This window comes from Phalacrocorax carbo, chromosome 1 (genome assembly GCF_963921805.1).
Source record: "Phalacrocorax carbo chromosome 1, bPhaCar2.1, whole genome shotgun sequence".
NCBI classification, from domain to species: Eukaryota; Metazoa; Chordata; class Aves; order Suliformes; family Phalacrocoracidae; genus Phalacrocorax; species Phalacrocorax carbo.
This window is the reverse complement of record NC_087513.1, coordinates 202,635,633-202,647,749: the sequence shown is the minus strand read 5'-3', so window position 1 is coordinate 202,647,749 and position 12,117 is coordinate 202,635,633. Positions and strand designations below refer to the sequence as shown.

At 40.6% G+C, this 12,117-nt stretch overlaps 1 pseudogene; it reads right to left on the bottom strand.

Annotated features, from left to right (window-relative positions):
* Positions 1–5,189: 5,189 nt before the first annotated feature.
* Positions 5,190–9,573, bottom strand: LOC104045536 (stromelysin-1-like; annotated as a pseudogene).
* Positions 9,574–12,117: the final 2,544 nt, after the last annotated feature.

The window sequence follows — 12,117 nt, the reverse complement described above, 5'->3', positions numbered from 1 at the left end:
CCTTGGAGGATGTCACTTTTCATGCAAAGAATGAAATATCAAAGATATAAATCATGTCACTGTGCAGCAATATTCAACCGGTTGCTGGATATTTGCATGAAGTTAAAGAACGCATTGGGAATTTTCTCTTAATGAGCCAAGTACATTTGAATACTGAGATGAAAAAAACAAAAACAACCCTTCAAGTCAGAAGTCTTAAAGTTTGCACAAGCTTGTGGCTTAATGTCACCCAGTGTTAAACATTTCCTTTATAGAAATGCCGTTGATTCTGCTCCAAGAAAATGCTCAGTCACTCCGTTTACAAACCAGGGTGCTGTGCTGAGCAGTGTTAGGCACACAACAGTATAGTTCAAACCACAGTAAAGTCCAAAGGCTGCTGCGATAGCGCTCAGGATGTCAGGTGCTGAATCAGTCCTAATTATTCTATTGTAGAAAGGCAATTCAATGTGACAAGTCACCAACTAGGGCAGTGCCTGAGTTACACCTCAGTGACTTGCACAGTCTCAGACATGGCATCATCAACGATTTCAGTAAAAGGAGGAGGGAAGGAGTGCCACTTTCCATGCCAAGCACCTGTTTCCTGAACACACAGGAAAATTAAATCACATTCTTCATGCCTGCAGCTGAGTTGTTGCCTGGGATGGGAACCTGCTCTGTTGTGTCCTGGGCATGACTTCCCTGATGGCAGACAGACCCTGGGATGCCTTGCAGAGACAGCCTTACCAGCTTGAACTCCTTTGCTTCTGAACATGGCAGTTGTCACGCAAGCTGTGCAGATGTAAAACTTGCCCTGAAAGAGGCAGCAAGAAGAGATCAATGTCTCCACACTGATCTCCGAAATAGATCTGCATATGTCCAGGGGATCTGGACCATTTGGGACACGGTAGAATTGCTACAGGCTCACAGACCCCCGGTTAGAGGCATGGCACCAACACCAAAATATCCCATGAGACAGCTACTGCTTAAGAACCTGCAAAGGCAGTTGTCTTGCTGGCAGGGAGCAAACATGAATGAGCTAACTGGAGACCAGTTAGATGGCAGTTTAGATGCTGTCAGGGAATCATCTGGAAACAAAGTCTGCACCTGGGCAGCTTTTACCTCTTTTCTCTAGAATGCCGATGGCAGATGAGAGATGCATGTTTGCAGTTCTGAGGTGCCTTCAGCGCTTCTGTCACCAAGAAAGGGGGTACTTTTTTTCCCCATTTCCTTAAACCCAAGCCAACATTTCACTAGGAACGACTTCCTGCAAACAATAGTTAAACGGACTAATTTTAATTTTGTTCTTTTCTGCCAGGACGTATTAGTTACCTTCGTCTGTTTTACTTAGGTGGTAAACTCTCTAGGGTCTTTTAGTTCCGGGTGTCCAAATCATTACAAAATACCTTTTCAGTTCACTACCACAACCCTACCTATTGTGGTAATACATATGTAATCATGCCAAGAACAAGATAAAAGGGCATTTGTCCATTCCAGGCAGGGTGAATGTGTGAAACGAAGGAAACCAATAAATGGTAAGATAAAGAACATCCAAAACAAGCTGGCTTTTCCTGGGGTACATAGTGTTGGGCCTTCCCTGTTGAACTTCCTGCATTGTGTCTGATGGACGCATTATGGAGTCCTTGGCAAAAAAAAAAGGCAGATGCATTCAGATGTAGGTAAAACGTCCTCCAAGACAAGATGGTGAAAACCACAACAAATGACACCATTATAGAAAAACATTGAAGAAAAAAAAAGTTATTTTTGTGATCTGAATTCTAGAGGAGAAAGTGTCACATGGTAAGCCTGTGCCTTGTGAAGGGACTTTTGCCTTCACCCAATTTTCCATGCAAACAGGCAAGAAATCTGCAGTAGTGTAGAGAAATCTGATGTGTTTAGAAGGCTGAGAAAACGAAAACTGGAATGCTTGGACTGAGTGTGCCACAGACAATGAATATATCAACTCAGAGTCCAGGTCTCAAACTGTATCTCAGAAGAACACAGGATATTGAATACAGGCCAATGACCTTCAGTTCAAAAGCCTGCTTTCACCCAAATGATGAAGCTGGCTTGTCAGTAGTACCAGAGATTTTCAAAATAAGAATTGTGAAGGAAAAAAGACACCAACATCCAACATTAAAATAGATAAATTATATTAAGATGCATAGTACTAGAGACAGTTAAGCTCTACTTCCAAGACTTCATATTCAATAGTTAGTATGTGTGCAGTTTGTGAAACAAGGAAGGAAAGATTCCCAACTAATCAGAAGTCATCAAAAACAAGGAAGAACTAGTCAGATGAGTATTTGGGAGCCAGAAAACTACAAAACAATCATGAAAAGTCTAGGACAAACCAGGTTTGCTCTGAGAACTATAATTCCATCTAAGAGAGAGTATTTCCCAAAAAAGTTGGAAAGATCAGAGCTGGAAGAGATTATCCCATTAAAATAACATGGTCTAGTGCAGTTAACCACAGCTGTAGTGCTATGGAATGCACAGATAGAGGAAGATCAGCAGTAGGAACAACTGAAGAAAGCTACTCTAACCTGGGATGGATAGAAACTTCCTTAAGGAACTAAAAATCTATAAAGTGTGAGCCAAAATGTTCATGCATCTTTTGACTTCTACTGTTATAGCTGAGACTGTAGACTGATTAAGTCTTGCAGCTATGAGCCCACTCAAAACACCGTAACAAAAATGTGAAGGGAAACCAGAATTAGAAAACAAGAATGGCATGAGGCAAATAGTAAGGATGAAATAAACAGCGCTGCAGTATTTCCTACTAAATTCAATAAAAACATTCAAGTTAGAAGACTTGAACCTTCCCTGACCCTGGCAATGTCAGATACCAATTAGAGCTACTCATTTCCTTTTCTGGAGGTGCTGTAATTAAAACTTATCATATTGACTCTAATTCTGCTTGGTCAGCAAAGTCTTGTTTGTCACCTCCGCAGGAGGGTATGGCAGCAGTTGTTGTCTTGCAAGACTGAGAGTGCCATAATATGTTTTGGACTTTGATAGAAGTAAGATAAAATTTGCTCAGTGTCTATATCCACCCTGGAGTGTCCCATTTGAGTAGTCCTGCTACTAGGTGTTTTGCAAATGCATCATAAAAAAGGTTCCATAAAGTTTGTTGAAATATCTCATGGCATTCATACAATACAATTGTATATATAAATACAGTGCAGTTGCCTTGTCCTGACAGGACCAGAGGCAGTGGGCAGAAACTGAAACACAGAAAGTTCTCACTGAACATCAGGAAACACTTTTTTGACCCTGAGGGCGACCAAGCACTGACACAGGTTGCCCAGTGAAGTGGTAGTCTCCCTCTTTGGATATGTGCAAAAGTAGCATCTCCAAAAGCCACATAGAGCCTCAGCAACCCACTCTACACGGCCCTGTTTGAGCAGTGGGGTTGGACAAGGTGTGATTTTGTGATTCATGGAGAAGAGGAATCAAACAGAACAACTGTCTTTTCTCTGTTTATTTCTCTTTTTTAGAGAAGTTTTCTAATGAGGGGGAGACAGTGGGTACTGGGCAAGATTTTTTACAAGCATAAAAGAAAAGATACCTTCTCTAAGACCTTAGATCTTGCTAGCTGTCCATCTGAACACTTAAGGGCCCGTATGGAGCACTATCAAGTGATGCCTGACTTCAGCAGCAGGGAGATTATTGTCAGCAGTACTGAACTGGCAGCTGCTGCATTTCTGTCCCCCATGTCCAGAGAGAGATGAGGCTGGCCACAGAGATCATCACTGACAGAAAACATAGAGCACTTGGACAAATATGAAAAGGACTGGTGGCCCCATTCTTTTCTTCCCCTCTGGCTGATGAGGACTTCCATCCACTGGTGAAACATGGACATGGAAATACAAACAGTGTGGATGCCCTCAGCAGCTGCGCTCTGACACACAGTCCTCCCAGTAGCTGCCCCTGCACCTCCTGTATCCCCGGTAACATACAAGTCCCCACATCTTGTAGCCATGCACCAGCTGCTGGTACTCAGACCTCTTAACCTACTTGGCAGCCAGTCCAGCTTGAAGTTCACCCAAACATATGTAGAAAGAACTCACCCACACATGAGATATGATTTACTGAGAAGACAGGACCAAATGTGCAAGTCATGGCCAAAGAAGCCCACTGACCTGCGCCTGTTCGCACGTAACCAGCCCCCTTTATCCACTTATCTCTCTATTTTCCCAAACATCTTCCTCCCCAATCTGCCTTGAACCTTCCATTTCCCTGCCTTTGGTCTTTCCCCTAATCAACCCATAATGAATTTTGCACATTCTCACAGTCCCCTTCAAACATGACATAATAAGTTTTATAACATCCCCAAATGCTCTTCCCCTGCATACTGACCCCTGTCCCCCTGGTAGTTACCCCTCAGCTTGTGAGGTGATGGGGGTCCTCTTCTGTTGACACATGGTGACAGGTGGTGATGGGGGCTCCCCTGGGACAGCTAGAGGAGTGAAGGCAGGTCAGGGATGACTGGGACTCCACTAAATGCCAATGTGTCCCTCTGCTCCTGTCCTGGCTGGGAGGGATTGCTCTCTGGAGCTCCTGTCTGTCTCTGTAATTATGAGCGGTAGCTTTGATTAGCCTGCTTGCTTAACTTTGAAATAACTAAAACTGGTTAAAAGCAATCCTAGCTCTAGGAACAGAAATGCTCTTCCTCATGGACTCCTGGCTGGTATGCTCTGTGTAGGGTGATGTGCAACAGGAAGAGTGAAAAGAAGCAGCTGTGCCCTTTGGCAGTGTGGATGTACCCTTGAGTCTGTTCCAGCATCTCCCTGCCTATGTAACATTCTCCCTCAGGCAGGAGAAGCTAGTGCCAATTATTATTCTCAAAGCAGTGTGATTTTATGTCAGAGGGCCAGGCTGTGATAGCATTGCTCACAGCAGGTAGACCTTATGTTGTTAAGATGTCACTATCTTGAGAGGTGCTCTTCATGGTGTGAGGTGCATGTCAACATGAATGCAGATATATCAATCTGTCCCTTAGAGCTGTCCTTTCCAGCTGTGAAGCTGTCACAAATGTATATCATCACTATTTTTCAAGGGGATTAAATTAAGCATGGGAATGTTATGTGACTATTTCAGGATCTTGTTGGTCATCCTAAGGGCTATAAGCAGCATTTAGAAGTGTCTCCCTCTGTCCAAGCACTCTGAGCCCTATGATCCTGAGCATTTCATACAGATTTTAAGATCAGTTACTCGCTTCTATGTTGAAAAACAGCATCAACCTTCCCATTAATTCCTGGAGATGCATCTCTTATCAGTACGGGCTTCTGTTTATTATAACTGAGAGAACTGAACTCGTGTCAATGAAAACTGCTCATTACCTTCTACCCACCAACAGGTAACTGAGTTCACTGAAGACTATCGTATCATTTAGGTAACATCGAGACAGATACCATGTGCCATAAATATTTATTACTCTATTAGCTGCACTGGAAGAATTGCTTCTGTTTACATTAAGCTCAAGATATGTCTAAGAATACCTAATATTTGAACCATCATAATAAATCTGCTAAATATTTTTTCTAAGAGGTGGTACCCAAAGGAGAGGTAGATAACCTTATTTCAAACATAAGTTAGATTTGTAAGATTACAAAAAGATTGCTTTCATATTCTGCCCCTGTAAGAAATGTTTATCAGGAAAAATCTGATTTTTTCTTAAGTTATAAGTTAGTTTAAGTCATTTTACTTAAGTTACTTATAGCAGGCTGTTACATGTTTAGTGAAGTGCAGTGTATCTATCAGTGCTGGAATAAGAAGGCTTCTGAAAGCATTATCCTTCTGATACCTTTGCTCAGTAAGAGATTGAATGGTCAGATGAACTGCTTAGCTGAAGTCCTTCAAGCTATGAGAGTCTGAACTAAAATATGGAAGCCTTATCTGCTTAAACTACAAATATGTAGCTGAATAATTACTCCAGGATGATCCCTGTATGAAAAATGACTTGGGCATTGTGGTGGCAGGAAGGAGAGAAGTTGTGTCATTCATGTGCAAAAATTCAAGTTATATATTGCTTCTGTTATAGGGGCACCTCCTTCAGTTGTTAGAAATATGTGTCTTGTAACTCAAACCTGAGCAGTAGGGATTGGATTGAAAAGAGGAAATAATAGCCATGCACAGCAGATAATTCTTTGCAGTACATGGCATTTATCAGTAACTTTATGAAACTATCTGTTGGTAACTGGAAAAAGGCTGGGATACTCCTTACCCCACAGAAACGTTTTTGTTATAGCGAGGTTCTGACTGATTTCCTGAGCTGCCCTGTGGAGCTGTAGGATGGCTTTTTTTTCCCCAAGCCAATTAAATACAAACAAACAAACAAACAAACAAAAAGAAAGAAAAATAATTGTTAAATAATTAAATAAATTAAAAGGAAAGCTCAAAGCACTCTTTCGCCTCCCTTTCAAATATTTTTCCATAACCAGCTGTGACACTGAAAGAGGTTGCCTAACTCTGTGACTAATGCGTCCTAAATCATGACAGGATACCGATCATGTGATTATGTTTGCTCCTATTTTGGAAAGTAACACAGGAAATATTATCTCCAAAATTTGTCCATTATGAAGTAATACGTTTTCCTCTCATTTCCATTATAAAAAGCAGCATCAATTTTGGTAACATCCTTTGAAAAGCCCAGGGAGCAGTCTTTTCGGGGGTATCCAGGAAGAATGGTATCACCTCCTACAATCAGAATTAATTCACTTTCAAGAAAAGGTGATGAAAACATGGTATCAGAATCTTCATGTGGGAATAACACAGTCCTTTTCATGAAAGTTAATCTTTTAAAGAAAAAATGCAGAAAGAAAATACTGGTTACTTGAAAATATTCCACATACTAGTTCTAGAGTCCAAAAAAAAAGTAAGAATAGTTCTTCACACCTTTTATGAAAGCTAAAGTTTCAGTCTTCCTTCATACTTATACTAATTTTCCACAAGCTAGAAGGAAGCATGTGTTATCATTTTTAAATTCAATAGATGATTTTTCAGAAAATAAGGAAAATAGTTACATTTATTTTGGCAGGAAAAAAAAAAGATACATATTCCTTATCTTGGATAATATTTTTGTTATCCCTGTGATTGAAATGCACCAATTTATTGGACTAAATTAATGCTTGTGGAATCCTACAGAAAGAGCTTAAGTGTTTTTTAAGCCAGACACAAACTCTCAAGGCTACTTGGAAAGACAACATAGGAAAATGAAAGGACAACTTTTTACCTTTAAAATTGATAGTTTCATCTTTTTCAGGAATTTCATATGCAGCATCAACACCAGATGGCAGCCATGGCCAGAATGAAGATATTAAATTAAAATCAGCTGTTCTGGCTGCAGGATGCTAGTGCCAAAAATGCCTTACGTAAATATAGAACAGGTTTTAAATAAAATCAGGCATTCACACACATGAATGCATGAAACCACATCATGGCAACTAGGCCAGGATATATCTGACTAAACCCAGCCATGTACCCTAAGTTAGTCATCCTAAGCACCCTGTAATGCCAATGGAAAGTTATTTCCACGTTGGTATTCCTCTCATCTTGATGCAGACATCTAAAATAGGTCAGATGAACTGTTTTGTCAAAACTGTTATTATTTTCCCTTACGCAGAAAGGGATCCTAGAGTGACCTGGCTCACATGGCCGGTATGGGGTAAGACTTTGGGAATGAAACCTCACTCTGGGGTTACTAACACCAGCTTAGAGAAACAGTTGGTGTGCATGAAGATCTTCTGCAAAATAACACTTTACTGGCCTCGTGGACTCCAAACCATGAGGTGAAAACTCACTTTAATGTTGATTTTGGGGAGGGTCTGAAGCAGGGGAAGCACATCCCTGCCACATGAAAAGGAGGGGAATCAGCTCTTTTACCCCTTCTCCTCAACACTTTGGGCTGTCATGCCGTGGAGAGGGACAGTTTGCCTGAATTTACCACTGAATCTATTACTATTTCCTGTAATTATTATACTAAATCACCACTATGGGGGCTTTTCAAGCGGGTATTATGTCAGAACTCGAAGCAAGGACAGCAATGGAAGTGCTGAGTGTCTCAGGGCTGTCTTTTGCCAAAGCTGAACTCTCACAGATGCCAAAGACTTGGGACTTGCTTACAGCCTAAAGTGAAAACAGCCCATGTTTTCAGAGGAGCTATCTTTCCCCATCCTGTTCAAAGCATATTGTTTCAAAGTTGATCTTCCTCCTTATACTTATCTCTCTCAATTCCTCCACCACCCTCTTTGTATTTGCCTCCCTCTTATCCTAATTCCCTGTCTCGACTTCCCGCCTACAATGGCTGATATCCTGGGTAAAATTATTTTTAAATGCTGCAGGGCATGATTTAAAAATAATATCCAGCTATTTTACTTTCAGGAAGCTGACTTGATGGTCTTTAAAGAATATTATTTCTCCATGGAAAATGGTGACAGCATCAAAAGTTAAATCGGGGTTACACATGCTTGGCAGTGCAGAATCTTTTGACTCGGTTGGGTCTTTTATCTTGGTAGATTCCCTTTGGCTAATGTGTGTGTTAGAAGATGGTCCTAAAAGAAGCAGTTTATGGAAGAAATTAAAGTGAGAACTCATTCAGGTAAATCCAGTATACAAAAATGTCACTGAAAGGTATTCCAAAGTTTTTGAAATTATAAGCACTAGTTGATTAATAATTGTGAATTACCATAGAGGTACAGAATGCCATTAATATCATCCTGATGAAGAGGGAATTCTGAAGGGTCCAATTTCCTATAAACTGAGTACATCAGAGCATTGGGGTCTTTGGAATGGAAAAGTCCTAATGAATTGCCAAATGCACGGACAGCAACATAAAACAGGTTTGTACATGAAAACAATGAACAAAACACATAATAGCAGAGCTGTGTCTTTTAATTTGTCCTGAAAACATGAAGGACATAGGGTAGTTCAGCAGTTTTCAGAACTGCTTGTCTAAGCAAGTGAAGACGTTATGGGAAAATCAGTTGAAGATGAAATTCTGGTCAGAAAGAAAAATAATGAAATCATTACATTGAGCAGGAACTGTGTTTTTCTGGCTGCTTGTTTAACCCACCCCTTAACTTCGCACATACTATCTATGAGAAGAAATCATTAGCATTTCAGGTCAGCTGCTCCATACAGACAGTAACTTGGCAACAACTCACGATGGTTGTGTAGAGTTTTACCTCTAGCTGCAAAGGAGATCATTATGTTTGCATCACCTCTGTCCTTCCTGATGAATTGCAGTGTGGTCACACTGCTCCAAACAACGCTTTCTTGATCCCTGCATTGACATCTTCTGGACACAGGTCTGGTGTGTAGTTTAACATCCTTTAAAATAAAAGGTAGAAAAGCAGACGTGTTCTTACAGCTTACACTGTGTAACACACTGTCTTTAAATTAAGAATTCCATTGTAATTACCTGTATGTCAGAACTTGTTTTGCCCATTTTGGCTCCTCTGCAGAGGTGGAAAACCCAGCTGTCTCAGGGAATCCACAGCAACATTTCTGTACCAGGTCCAAAGTGCCAGAATCCAGTTTCCCTATCACCTCCAACCCACAGAATTCCTGCATTTCTTTTATTTTTGGTGTCATTGGACTATTACTTTTCCAGATGAAAGATTACCCATCTTTCTTAAAGCCATAGTAATTTTCCAGGTACTTCTAATAAAATAAAATTTTAAAAAAAGGGATTTTAGGACAGTCAATAGTGTTTGTTTTTGAAGGTCTTAAAAATTTATACTAACACCACTTCAGACATGTACCTTTGCTCCTTTTCTCTCTGTTCTGTGGGAGCACAGTTAATAGAGTCTGTTAAAGCCTTTATGAATACTTTTCTCTTAATGATAGTGTTTTGCACTATATTAACACTAATAATTGTGGTTTATGCAGAATACATTAAAAATTAGCATTTGTTTAATAAATAGATTATTTTCTGGTAATGTACCCTGCACTTATCCTGTGCTCTAGTGTTACCCTGAGTCCTTTAGAGCAGGCAGTGCAGAAGCTGTTAGAAATATATGACTGAATACAAAATTTCAGCAGTAATATCTCATTTTCCCACGTTTTTTGACCATAATAATTCAAAATAATATCCGTATTTTATGAAGAGTTAATGTCTCATAATGCCGGAGTTCACATAACCACATTTCCACCTGAACTACAAATAAAATATAGACTGACTCAGGTGTTTAATTATATGTAGAATCAACACATAAGTGAATGCATCATCGGTTTTAATTTTTCTCTACAAAAAAATAAACCAAGGATGAGTCAAAGTTAAAGAAGTGTTTGTCATCATGGTATAGAATGCAGTCCCCTCTATTTTGAGAAATAGTCAATCACTTTATTCACTCTACTGTAGTTTGCAGAACTAGCTCCTCGGCTATTATATACTAGTTTGGGGGACTGCAATGGATGCTCAACAGTTGCTAAAGATCTCCTCCCCAGAGGTCTACCTTCCTCACCTGGATAAGCTGCATGCCTTCTTCTGCCTTGTATCTGCAGGAAAAGCACAAGAAAGTGCTGCACATAATAACAGGAGAAATTCTCATTTTCACTAGCCTTTAGAAAAGTCTTCTTGGTAATGCGAAGCACACCTGCTTCACCTTTATATAGTATTTGTTTGCTTTGTAAAGCTTTCCAATCTTTGACTCATTATTTCCCACAATTTCTAGTTAGCAACAAAACACATGCAAAGCAATTTTTTTACCATAAAAAAAAAGGTTGGTGCTCTTTTAATCCAGTTCCACTCTTGTGCGGGTTTTGCAACACGGAAATATAATTAATGAGGCGATAATAAACCTGTGGATCTTTGTAATAAGCTCATTAACCTTTTAGTTATTAAAATGTAGTCTTACTCTCCAAAAACTTAAAGCACCTCTCGTTAATGTTTTCCTTTCGAAGTTCATGATTTCAAATTGGTTGTTGAGATATCTAAAGGGAAAAACGTTCACAGAATGAAAGGCAGTAACATTCAAGGTTACAGGACTGTAGCCTACAAGTACAGAATTGGTTTTCTAGGGTTTTTTGTAGTTGTTTATACAGGAACATGTACTTTTGGAGGCTATTATAGTGCCATCATCTTTCCGTTTGTTAGAGTCTTTCAAAATTAAAAGGTCAGTGCTGTAACTCCCTGTTTGATGAAGTAATGCTTTGTTTATACAGTTTTCCTTTGGTACAGTTCTTACCTGGATGAAACTTACTTTTGGTGCAGGAAAATGTAGAAGGCCCACAAGAAAATGAAAACACTTTTCTCAGCATAGCTAAACACATTATAAAAACTGAGCCAAGGTGTTTGCATGTCACTTTTATTCAGCAGTTTCCACTGTTCTCAGAGAAACGCCTAATTACTTCATATTTCGCAGTATCCTTCTTTATACTTACTATAAGGTTTTAAAAAGCCCTGAGGTTTTTGGGTCAAACTCCTTGATGGCTTTCCCAGTCAGAGGAGAGGGTTCTCTGTTCTCCATGTCTGCTGTTGGTGGTAAGAACTGCTGAGACTCAACATCAGGTCTACTCTTACACTGAGTCTACTTTTCCCCCATGTCCAATCACACCCTCCACACACTGCCACGAATAAGGACAATGCAGAGGTGATGGTGAAGGCCCTGGGAATCCTGAAGAGAGATGTCTACTGCCATTGAAAACAGCCTTCTGTATCTGAGACTTCGGGGGGGGGGGCTGAAACAGGGTTTAGGGTACACCTGCAAAACTGCAGGGCAGGTGGGATGTCGCATGTGCAGAGAAATAAACCCACTTCCACAGAGCTGGCAGGATAATAGAGCTGCGAAAGGAGAGATTATAAATACATTGTACCCCTGAGATATTTGCTGAAATTGTTTCCTGCTGAAGAGCGCTGTGTTGGTACCGGAACGATCCCTTGCGGCCATCCACAAAAGGAAATGGGGGATTGCTAAGTCTGGGCAGCTGAAACAGGGCCAGACCCTGGCAAGGCCTGTGGGACTCTGCAGGGGTTGTCTGGTCACTGAGGGTTGAATTCCTACCCTGAGAGCAGACACCTAACCAAGGCATTCATGTTAGGGCAGAGGCCCCCTCCCTGGTCCCGGAAGGAGATGGACAGGCTCAGGGAACAACACAGAACTGGGGCAGCTGAGCCAAGGGGAAGCGATCCCCTCA